At 36.5% G+C, this 13,109-nt stretch overlaps 1 pseudogene; it reads left to right on the top strand.

Moving 5' to 3' along the window:
• Positions 1 to 273: 273 nt before the first annotated feature.
• On the top strand, positions 274 to 10,477 carry LOC109088982 (annotated as a pseudogene).
• Positions 10,478 to 13,109: the final 2,632 nt, after the last annotated feature.

Raw genomic sequence — 13,109 nt, 5'->3', positions numbered from 1 at the left:
CAAGTTTAAAAGGTAAAATGGGATATTCCTTCAGATCCCCTTTCAGTTTCCAGCCTGAAGTGCTTATTTGAATATCTGTATAAATGTGTGCTCATATGTCTTTGTTGCAGCTGAAAAGCACCAAAGGGACCACTCAGAGGCAAGTCTTTCTGATGGGAGCTCAAACAGTCTGGCTTCAGTTACAGCTGGAGAGAACTATCTGCAAAGAGAGAGAGGGAGGGAGAGAGGGAACGAGGGAGCGAGGGAGGGAGGGAGGGAGATAAGAGACTGAAGTACTGAAAGGAGAAGAGAAAGAATGAATGGAACAGGACCACATGTTGGGTTGATGTGAGAGGCACGCATCATCAGTGGCTCATTCTCCAGCTCTGGTGTTCGAGGTGACTGGAAACAGAAAAACTCCTCCAGATTAAGCGGTAATGTATATAAACACAACATAAACAGAGTTTGATGTTCTGCATTGGTGAATGAGTCTAGCTGCAGAAGCCACCAGTCTGAATTTTCTTAATTTTGGCTGCATGCAATTTGCGTTCATAGGGGAATGATGCAATGCATAAGATTGCTTGTTTTGTGTTTGTCATGTTTTGTTTAAACCAGGACAGCTGTAAGCATGCAAGGATGAAACATCAGTGCATTCCAGTCTCTCGTGTGCCCTCATTCTGTCTTTCTCTCACACTGTAAATGCGGCTGTAAAGTTGCCTCCTCTATTCTGAATTACAATCCATCTGGATTGTGGAGCTCTAAACATCCGCGTACAACAACCATCAACGGGGGTGTAGAAAACAGGAGGCTCTTCAAGGTGACTGTGAACATGTTGTCAGTCTCAAACTGGAACATTTTGGGTTGCGCAGACTTGGAGTGCAATGCTTCATATGGACTATGGGTTCCACAAATTAATCGATGTCGCGCTTGAAAAAATAGTCCGTTAATGGCCCTGAATGGGACGACTGCTGAACTCAGGTCCTCCGGGATATCAGCTGAGATTTCAAAAGACAAAAGCACCGAACATTGGCTCATGGAGCAGAAGGTGTCTCTGGGTAATGCAGTTCTTAATAACTCAATGGATTACAATGGTAGTGAAGACAGAAACAGGTCAAACCATTTGACCTCTGAGTATGTCCAGAAGAACTGGGTGGCACTTTTGATTTCTCTGGTCATAATCATCACGGTGACAGGTAACATCCTGGTCATCATGGCGGTGAGCTTGGAGAGGAAGTTACAGATTGCCACTAATTACTTCTTGAGGTCTTTAGCCATTACAGACATGCTTCTGGGTATCCTTGTTAATGCCAGTAGCCATGGTGACGATCCTCTATGGTGAGTTTCTTTACATGTTTACATTTGTATTCATCATACATGTATTAAATTTACAATAATACACAATGGAAGTCTATCGGGCAAGGCATTTCAGCAAAAAAGCTGTTAAATACACCGTTTCGAATGTATAGCCTCAAGTCATAAACATTAAAGATGCTAATGTGGTAAAGCTGATTACTAACCTTGCTATGGAAAGTCAAGAAGTCTTTCATCTCCCATCATGCCATTTTAAACCAGTAAAACATGTAAAGTACACATGATATGCACATGAATCCAGGACTGTTTACAATGAGAATCATCAACAGGAAACTGGGGTCCCGGGACCCCCAGGGGGCCACAAGGTGGTGCTGAGGGGTCACTGTTTTTTAGGGCTTTTAGGGTTTTTAGGGCTGTCAAAGTTCTGTGTAATTTTTTTTTTTTTTTTTTTTTTTAAAAACATTTATATTTATAAAAGTAATTAAATAATTAAACATTAAACTAATAAATTCTATAATATTTAAGTAATTAAATATTTAACACAATATAGTTTTTATAGTTTTATATTTATTAATAATTATATTATAATATAAATATTATATAATAATATTATATAATATTATTATTATATAAATAATAATAGTGAGTAGGAAAAAATGATAAAAAAAACTTTGTCTTGTAAGAATACCCATAAAACCCTGTTTTTCTCACATGGTGTGTAAATTAGTATTTTATATATTAAAATATATACAACTGCCTTTTATATTTTTATATTTTATACAAAATGTATCGGGGTCCTTGGTATCAAAATGAAAAAAAAAAAAAAAAAACTGATTTCAACAACTTTGGTTCAAATAGTACATATTGATTGATTGATTGATTGATTGGTACAGAAAACACAACCTGCAAATCTGCCTCAAACCTTTGACTTCCATTTAAGTATTTTAAATTCAAATGTTCTTTGTTTTTACAAACTGAGGCACAAGTCATGATTATTTTCTGCCATAATCAGAGTCTGTGACATGCCGTTTACTACTACAGATAATTCTAGTGTTATGTCTGTGGTTGTCGACAATGTGCCACAGATGCTGTTTATAGACTTGAAATTGTTTAGAAGCCAGAACATTCCCTTAAAGTTGTGTCTGGGGTTGTGCACAGGATTTTTTTTCAGCTGTTTTACTGAATCAGCACTCATCAGACGCCTCCAGTGAATTTCTTTCTGGTCAAAGGTGTAAACTGCAAACTTGCTTGTGTTGTAACATTTGTATCTCTGGAAAATTATGCATTTCTCTTTAGAACAATATTAGGCCTCCATATATTTTGCTGGAAGGTGATTTATTTCAGCGTGTAATGAGTGTGTTTTGGGCCGTCTGGTATGTCCTAAATTAGCCTGCTTGTACTCACGCATGGGGAGAGAAATTCCTCTTCCTGCTCCTTCCAGCGCTTTGATGAGGAATTAATTATGCAGTAACGATGCTGCGCTTTGGTGTGTTTGTGCAGAAAAAATTGGTTATGCTTCCTATTTGATGTCTGAATAGTTTGACCAAGGAGAATAAAACATGCCACTCCCTGGTTCTATCAGATGTACGTGGCTTTGGTGTTATGACAGCTGGCTTTTCAATAAATGATGTACAGACAGGTTTATGATAACACAGAGCTAAATTATTTATTCTCCTTCTTTCTTCTTCTTCTTTCTTTGTTGGTGAAGTTTGTCATTTAGAGATCAGAATTGTCAGTGAAAACCTAGACAAAACAGAGTCTGCCTAAAGCATAACACATTGTTTTTAGATCAAACATGCAAACACGCGATGCAGAACTCATTTTGAGTGACCACAACTACAATCCACAGCTGGTATCATCTTTTGCTCCCTGAAACATGTTATTTCCACATCTGTGATGTAATGTTATATATAATACGGGTAAGAGTAATTGAATTTATATAGCCTACATGAGACATGGCTGATGTTAGTGGAACACTCCCAGGTACTAAGAAACAGCTCTCTGTCTCAGCTGAACCTGTGTTGTGGGAATTCTGGGAGATTCTAGACTTTACATTCCGAAGCACACCAATGAAGTGTGATGGGTGCTGCTGAAGGACTACCACACTGTCTGTATCTGCACATCGAGAGGTCTTCTACTCTTCTTATCTCACATATTCCTTCGGTTTCAGACCCAAAGGTATTCAAATACTTCCTTAGAAAACATATCTGTTTTCCTTTCTTTGTGGTTTTTTGAGCACCAAAATAAAAGGCTGAAGCTTGTGAAATACAACACTTTGTTTCAAGATAATTATTATTGGTGGTAATGAAGACTAAAGAAACAGAAGATTTTTAGATTTAATGTTCAGATTAAAAATAATGTATTACACTCCAAAAAAAAAAAAAAAAAAAGAAAAAACAAATTTTTGTGAAGAAGTGTGAAGAACATTTTAATAATCTAAAGAACCTTTTGGGGAAAGTTTCCATGGATTTTAAATGTTCATGCATGGAACCAATGCCAATAAAGAACCTATATTTTTAAGAGTGCAGAACAGTTTGTGACAGTAATTCTTTAAACATCACTGTTCTATCTTCTGTTATAATGTGAATATGTACATTTAACAAGGTTATATAATACATTTGTATTATTTATGTATTTCACTTAAAATGTAAGCGGTTTTTTGTGAAAACAACCTAACACGATTTTTTCATGACCATCTTTGATGTTGTTTTAAAATTAATAATTATATTATTATGGTAATTTTTTAAATAAGTGTTTTCAATTTGAATATATTTTAAAATGTATTTCATTTCAGTTATAGCAAAGCTTACTTTTCATTAGAGTAAAATAAAAAACAAAATCTGCAAAAATGCATCAAAAGTTGACAGTAAAGACAATGTTTTCACAAAATTTCTATTTGAAATAAATGCTTTTTCTTTTAGCCTTTCTATTCAAAGAATCAAAAATATGTAACAAGGTTTCTCAAAAATAATTAACGCGGGACAGATGTTTCTTGAGCACCAAATATCACATTTGTAATGTTTTCTGAAAGAATCATGTAGACACTGAAATATAATGGATAATGGCTGCTTAAAACGCAGCTATGCCATTACAGGAATAAGTTACATTTTAAAATATAGTCTACTGTATAAACATATATAAAACAGTTATTTCACATTGTATTAAATATGTCGCAACATTACTGTTGTTACTTGTGGTTTTGACAGTGTGAACACCTTGTACAAATATGTCTGATTTCTCACTTAGATCCATGGATTCCTTCATGCTACGACCCTGGAAATATTTAATACTTATTGAACTGTATTTTAAATGTATACATATCTTTATATAAATGATTTGAATACAATCTATTACTGTAACCGAAGACACACAAGTACATGCTTGTCCAGAATGTGACACTTTTTGTGTCTTTAGGTGATAGCTTACACCTGGCCCCTTCCTGGGCTCTATGTCCGATCTGGCATTCTACCTGGACGTTCTTTTCTCCACTGCCTACCATCATGCACCTGTGCGACCCATCTCTTTGGACCGATTACATCGCCATTCCGTAACACCATCCACCACAGCACCGCTCAAAATCTCTAACAAGAGCCCGTTTCAAACATTATAGGAGCCTGGACCATCTCTAGGAGGATAAGTTCTAGATTTACAGCAAAGGCGCAAGCGGAAATTGCTTTCCAGCTCAATTCTGAAATGCTTACAATTGAGATTGACACCTATTAGCATGGTTGCCAAAACCATTAAGCACCAAGCCTGTCTTCTCACTCTCATTTTTTCTCAATTTGTCTCAATTTATTTTCCATGCATTGTTCCCAGTTTTTGGCCTGCATGATCACACCAAAGTCTTCCGGAATGAAAGCTGCCAAATGATGGATGACAATTCGTTTTGATCGGGCTTTTTTGTGGCGTTCTTTCATCCCGGTTCATCCTCATGGTACTCACCTACATTTTCACCATCAGTGCTCTGCAAAGTGAAAGCGACTTTGTGCCGGCTGGGACCCAACTCATGCGGCCAAATTGGTCTTCCACTATTGGACTCGTCGCACGGAACGCTCACAGAGGGCTCACCCCCCCCTTCTTATGAAGGTCTATTCTCACGTTAGTCTGTCTGCCGCATGGGGGCTTTCCAAAAGGATAACGGCCGTCGCTCCATGCAGTCCATCAGCAACGAGACAGAAGGGTCTAAAAGTGCTTGGTGTGGTCTACCTCTCTTCCTTCTCCATGTGGTGTCCATTTTTTGTGACAAACGTAATGGCAGTGGTGTGCGGTTCAGTGTGTGATGAAGATTTGGTGGGGGGATGATGAATGCTGTTTGTTTGGGTGGGATTAATCTGTCATTCGGCGGGTCAACCCTTTAGATCTACACGTCTCTTCAATAAGGATTACCGTGCAGCTTTTTGCGGTACATACGTTTGCCGCTTAACGTGAGGAGAGGAGGTCTCTGCAGCTGATACTGAGTCAACACCATCCATGTCCTTCTGGCATTACAGCTCCTGCTGGGCTTCACTTGAAGGTGGAGAAACTCATTAAAGACGAGGGCAAGAGGGCAGCGGGGTTGGGAGATTTTCCAAACACAGACAGGTCAAACTCTGAACAAAAAAAACACAAAACAAAGCAGGAAAGGGAAGAGGTAAGTAAAGCCATTGTGAGACTCCTGAGGTTTTTTAATCTCTTTGTAGGTTTAAAAGCTTGAAAAATGAAGTTTTTATTTTTAATATGTATTTCCACCTGTGCAGCACAGCACAGTCAGCAGATGATTACTACCACAGGCTCACAGCACGAAAGAAAGAGGAGACAGATGCTTTAAATTAATTTAAATAGCAAAATAATCCATCTCTCTGAGTCCTCTGAGTGCATATAATCCAAGTGGATAGGTCCCTCAAAGTTGGCGCCCTAAAAATCATGCAAAAAACTAACATGATGCTTAGTTCATTCAAACTCAGTTGAATAAATCAGTAATTTAAACTTTCCATTATTTTTTTTGCTGCGGGTTAGTCGGTGTTTACCTGGTTATTTAGGCCATATAGTTTAAGTAGGCTATAATTTACTTTTTATAACCGCCGGTTGGAATTTACCACCCACTGTCGTTTTACATATTTTATAGACAATAAAAAACATTTCGTTCAGTTAGACAATGGACACTAAATTGTAAATGGCAGGAAGCATCCTGCTCTGCTCCATTACAGCGCGTGCTGCAGAGCCACAGCAGGAGTCAGATTTCACAATGATGGCGCAAGAAGAATTTGAGCCGAGGTGCTTCAGTATTGTGAGCTGGCAAAAATCACTAGGAAGATGGATGAAATATTTGGTTTTCAAGCAAGGTGTAAAGCAAAAACAAACAGACTGTTTCTTAAAACCAGGAGCAAGGTGAACATGGTTGTGTTTTCTGAAAGAAAAACAGCATGCAAGCACTGTCAGGAACAGGCCATTATTTGTAGTTTTATTATTTTTTTTGTTTTCATTTTGGAAAGGTTGCCATTTTACCTTAAGTTACGCTACCGGAGCTATTTTATTTATTTTTTTATTGAGATTCCATTTTGTTTGCTATAAACCTTATAATTTATTAGTCGATTTTAATTACATCATGATTGTCGTAACCGCTATGCCTATGCCACATCAGGGCTCGTCTTATTATTAATAAACCTCCTAGTTTGTTATACTGTTTTTTTGTCTTGTTGTGTTTGTATAGGAAATTATTTTTATGAATCCATTTTTAAAGAATTCGGTGTTTATACGTATCACCACATTTTTTTTATTTTTTTTTTTTATTTTTAATTATTTTATTTTTTTTTTTGTGTAAAGATGTAAGCGCAAAAGACAACTTTACTTGTAAAAGTTAAAGAACAAGCGTCCAAAGCCCTGTCCCCACGGTGTTTACCGGTTTTTATATTTTTATTATTTTGTTACAGTTTGTATGCAACCGGTGTGAATATTTTCCACTACCCACCCCATTAATGCCCCTAATTTTTTTTTTATTTGCACTTTGTATGGGACTTACAGCAAACTGATTTTTTTCTAAAAAATCTTTGTGTTCATCTGAGGGACGTAGTAGAAGTCATACATCCTGGGACAGTATGAGGTGAGTAGATGATATTTTTGAGAAGTTTATTTTTGTGGTTAGTAGGCCTATCCCTTTGAAGATGCCATTTTTTTATTATTTTATTATTTTTTTATTTATTTCTCCTTTTTTGCAATTATCTCTTGCATCATGGAACAGAAATAGTTTCATGTCCATTAGCCTAATTTATTAATATTATAGATTGTATTGTGAAGACGTGTATGATGTGGGTAGAGTAAATAAATAACCGTTATAAGGAAGATTTTGTCTCCTATTCGTACAGAGCGAGTTTAATTTGGGGTGTTCCGATTCTCCATTTAGGTCCTATATACTTTAGGGGCCTACAATCAAGAAACAGGGGAGCGGGAATACAAACGACTGGAGTCGTTATTACCACAACTTGATTATATTTGTCACCCGACAACAAGGACTCTTAAATTCCCTGTTTTAAAAACAAACCACATACAGCGTGACTGTGATGAAATGAGCTATCAATGTTATTAGCTGTTGCATACACCCTAGTAAGGTGTAATTATATTAATAAATCAGAACAAACTTAAAGTGCCCCTATTATGCCATTTTTAAGGTTGCTAATATTGTTTTATGAGTCTCCATAAAATAAGGTTTATATGCATGCAAGGTCAAAAATGTTAGTTTAGTTTTCTCAAAAAATAGGATGTAATTTTATCTCATAATCTAAATGATCCGAAAATGACCCGTGCGACAGCAGTTCAAAGACATCAGTCTCTCAAACCCCTTCTTTCTGGATGACCCTCACTTGAAAGTTAATGACAGCCCCGTGAAGATTTGTCAAAACACTAGAAAAGTAAATTGTATGGATTGTATCTTACCAACTCATGCGGATTCGATGATGAAACGGTTTGCAAGTGGTTGATTGTGATAAGAGACTGATTCACCAAGCATGACTCGTGAAAAATACCGACCGACTGTTTCGGCAATTGCGAGTCGACTTTTTTTTTTGACAGACTAATAACTTTATCTACGCTGCACATGTTTGGCTTCACAACTTTCGCAGATTAGTTTGTGTTCACATACAGCTACAGTGACATGACACCCTGCCATGAAAGGTAATAGGCGGAAAAGGGCAGCTAATAGGGGCACTTTAAACTTCTCCCTCACATAACTATTTGCTAAAGCTATTGTCGCATGACGATATTCTGCATTTGTTGGGGATAGGTCTAGACTGGAATAAATGCTTGCCTGTTGTTGTGGCATAAAGTGATAATCAGTGTGTTTATACAAGTGCACCGAAACTGCAGAGGAGAAAATCTGGAGGACAAGTATATAACAAACAAGAAACTCTCAGAATTATAGGGGCCTGTGCTCAGTTGGCCCCATGCTTTGGATGGATCTCCCTTCTTACGGGGAGCTATTTCAGAGAATGGTATTCACGGAGGGGGAGGGGTAAAATGTTCACTTGAATCTTAGTTATTTAGAGCTTTGATAATATATCAATAACACCAATTAAACGTATTTCATCATTTCAGTTTAGCTAAGCCTCAAAACAATTATTTAGTGGTACAGTATTGCATGATTTGTAGATTATATTTAATAGTTTACACTTGTATAAATGTTTGCAAATAGTTTTTAAAAGGTAATATTACATTCTCTATGCTGCTTACATTTCTTTTCAGGAGCACTAAGCGAGTAGAGTAGCTCCGAACGTAGAAATGAATGACAGACAATTAACCTTGCTATTATAAGACAATATGTGACTCCTTAAAAGTTTTTTTAATTTTTAGTTTTTAACCATTGTAAATGCCTTATAACTGTATTGTACACCATCTTTTGTGCCAAAAAAAAATTTGATTTATTAAATTTTATCAAAATTTTAATTAAACAAACTGAAATCTCAATTAAAATAATATAGATACATGGTCAGGGAAAGAATAAGGTTAACCTACTAGTCAAATTAACATAACTATCAAACAATTCATGCTTGCACGGCACGCAGAAGAGCACAGAGATGTGGCATATTACAGACTGTTTTGGACAAGATCAGACGGGAGGCATTTAATGCATTTCATAATAACAGTGTATAAATTAATGTTTTTAAATATAAATTTTTTTGAATTATAGAACTTATTACACCAATTTAATGACTCAATTTGTACTTTAAAATGAAACTGACACCACAGTGTAGGTAGCAGCAAGTCACTCTATTTCACTGAATCATTCATTCAGTTCAAATCATTCACTAATGACCTGATTTATTTAGGAAGGCAGCAAAGGTACTTCCCTTTCTGCCTCGCTAGATTTTTTCCGACAAAAAAACACAGATTCATTCAGCGCTGTGGTTGCTTGGAGAATGCGCAGTCGGCCCTAGCTATGATTTGTTTGGAATTCTTTTAGTTGAGGAAATAGAGCACATCAGATACAGGTGTTCCGGTAAAAAATGCACGTTACTTGTCGTATAAAATACAACTAAATGTATAAAAATGTTGTATTAAATTCAATTTCACATTTGCAAAACTCCCTTATAATCATTAAAATTCTGTCACTCGTCTTAGTTCATCTCACAAACTTCCGTTTTTAATGAATGAAGCTCTCTACACGCACACTAAAATGGATTATTTTCATCGTCTGCACACAGCTGTGCTGTGAGGAGCAGCACGCGCACAGATAGAGAAGCTTTTCATTGGGCTGCAGTGCTGCAGGTATTATGGCCAATTCACAAAAGACAGCATTGAGCAGGCAAACCATAGACACAAAAGTCTTTTGAATGGATAAAATTATAGAAATCACTTTGAATTTCCCAAATAAACCTAACCAGTTGGAAATGAACCCGTGTCCCTCCCCCATTTCCAGCCCTGGATATAGGCTAATAAAGGTGATCCACAGGACGCATGCCGTTCAGGGTTCTACTTTTATACAGAACATTTACATCCAAATGTTATTTAATTAACACAGAACACAACCTAAAATTTGATTTTCAGTCGTCTAAAAGTTTGCGCCTGCCATTGTGCGTTAATTTGAATCAAGTCCAACAATGTCTTTCATGCAATGTGTTTCCTCATTTACTATGGTGTGTTCTGTTCTATCCTTTGTCGTTATTGTCTTGTGTAATGTGTTGTTCTATGCCTGCATTCTCAGGAGAGTCTGTTTTGAAGTATGAATCATTGTTTCCGTTCCTCATTCCTCTACAACGCGTGCAAGAAGACAGTACCACTATTCACAAAGACCGAGATGGCATGATCTTACAAAAGTATCACAAAATTACTTCAGTTTTTTACATTATTTCTGAAAGTAATAGTAAAATGCGTCTTATTACACCGATGCAACTTATGTGTGTTTTTTGCTGACCTGATGCAACTTTCTGGAGATGCAACTTATGTGTGTTTTATATTGTGCTCTTTTGTTAAACAGTACATATAAAATGGGGACCAATCTGCACTGTAAAAAAACCAATTTGTTGAATCAACTTAAAACTTACTTTGTTACCCTGCTGCTTTAAAAAAAAAAAAAAAATTAATCTGGTTTTACGTTGAAATGGCAAAAATCTGAAAAGAATTTTTACAGTGACCAATAAAATGATGTTCACCCACATTACTTGTACACATTACTTATATGTGTACCTAGCCTTATAGAGGAATGAGGAATGTAAACATTGATTCATACTTCAAAACAGACACATAACACAAGATAATAACCGGGGGAACTTAACTGGAACAGCTAGGATTAATTTATAAGAAACATTAAATGCATTAGGCTATATAAGTCACCTTGGAATATAAACCAAAGCACGTTCCAGAAGTTTAAAAAACGTGACATTAAATATGGAATAGCAAATCATTTTGGGGGGTTTGCAGACCCCTGGCTTTGGGTCATGGGCCCTCAGTTTGAAAACCCCTGCTTTATACACTGTTTGTGTCAAAGCATGATTACTCTGTCATACAGGAACATTATTTGTCAATAATGCAAGAGGGGGTCTGTCTTGGGGGCTCATGTAGTTGACATGGTTCTCCGCTGAGTGTCAAACGGACACACTCAGTGTCCTAATTGACTCACCGTTTTCATTTACTCCCTTCAAGTGAACTGTATTAATTGCCTACTGTAGGGAATAGTGAATGGAGGGTGTAGGGGGCGATTTTGGATTCAGCCTAGGATTTATGGTCTGTTCAGATGGATCGGGATTTGGCAAAGAACTCGCAAACAATTCACTCTGAATCCATTACATTGCCGTCTAAATGAAAAACCAAATGTAGTCAAAGTAAAGTGGGTGGCCACATAACAGTCCCCACTAGGGACACGAGGAGTGTTAACTGAATGTGTCTAAACACCATTTGACTTTTAGTCCTGCCAGATATGCAAAATGTTTTGTTCTCAACAGATTTGCTAGGACATAGCAAGGCGCTTTTTGTGGGGCGAGTGCCTTGTGTCACCAAGCTTGGCTGCTTAAATTCAGTGCTGTATATCACCAAATCATTTAATTAAGTCAGGCCAGACTTTTAAATAACTGCATGATTATATCCTTCCATTAAGCTAGATAAAAACCAATGTGGTGCACAACAGTTGCATTTTGCATTTTTGTAAGGGGTTTTCTGTGGATGCTGATTTCATTGGCAATTAAAGACAATGAAGTTCATGACAGTCCATGGACTGTGATCTCTGAGAGGGTCAGATTGTTCTGCTGTTCATCTAAACAAAGGCAACAACGTGAACGTGTGCTTCTCTGAAGGCAATGGTATGAAGATCCTCCTGGTGTACAGTATGGATAGGTAAGATCCGGCAGAATAGTCAAAATAATCTGAATCTCTTTAAATACTGATTTTAAAAGGCTGATTTTTAACGACTGAAAGATACTGTTGGTTTCACTGTTGGTTCTTTGCGTCTGTTGTTATTAATTCTTTTTTTACACTCATACAGACACATTGATAACATTTACAAAAAGTAAGGTTGTTAAGGTGGTGGTTTTATCACCATGGTATCAGATTATAATGTGGTATCATGGTTTTCAAATTATAATACCATGAATAATTTGATATATAATCAGCCTAAAATACTGTAGATTAACATATTCATGTAGCCTCCCCATGTGGTATGTCTACTTTACATAGTACGCAGAGAACTTTAATGAATACGTACAGACTTTTATTTACCTTATTAATGCTGTGCAACTCCTAATTCATTGGGGTAAAGCTTTGGCATGCATGCGCCCTAGTGGAAAACACAAATACTAAATCTTTATCATGTCTCAGTTGTTTTGACTTGTTCACCACTGGTTGGCGCTTTGTTATTCTCAGTGTTTCAGTAAGTGTTGCACTCATTGCTATTAATTTGCCACAGCATTACAACTTGATCTAAACCACCACAGCACAACAGTTTGTCTACTTACAGTATGCACTATTTCTAAAGGAAAATTTTGAGGTGTAGGCTATGCAGATTTGTGTAACAAATGAAAGTCTACATTTGTACATTTATTTGCTAACACTTTACAATAAGGTCCATTAGTTTATGTATTAACCTTCATGAACGAAACCATGAACATGCATTTATTACAGTATTTGATTCATCTTTGTTAAAAATACATGCTGTTCACTGTTAGCTCTGTTAATTGACAGTGGCATTAAATAATGTTAACAAGCACAACTTTCAATTTTAATAAGCATTAGTAAATGTTTGAAATTAACATTAAGATTAATATAAATGCTGTAGAAGTATTGTTCATTCTTCATGTTAACTAAAGTAGTCCTAGTTATCTAATCTAAACTAATGGACCTTATTGTAAAGTGTTAAAGAT

This window comes from Cyprinus carpio, chromosome A6, assembly GCF_018340385.1.
Source record: "Cyprinus carpio isolate SPL01 chromosome A6, ASM1834038v1, whole genome shotgun sequence".
Lineage (NCBI taxonomy): Eukaryota > Metazoa > Chordata > Actinopteri > Cypriniformes > Cyprinidae > Cyprinus > Cyprinus carpio.
The sequence above is the reverse complement of the archived record's forward strand: the minus strand, read 5'-3'. Positions and strand labels throughout refer to the sequence as shown.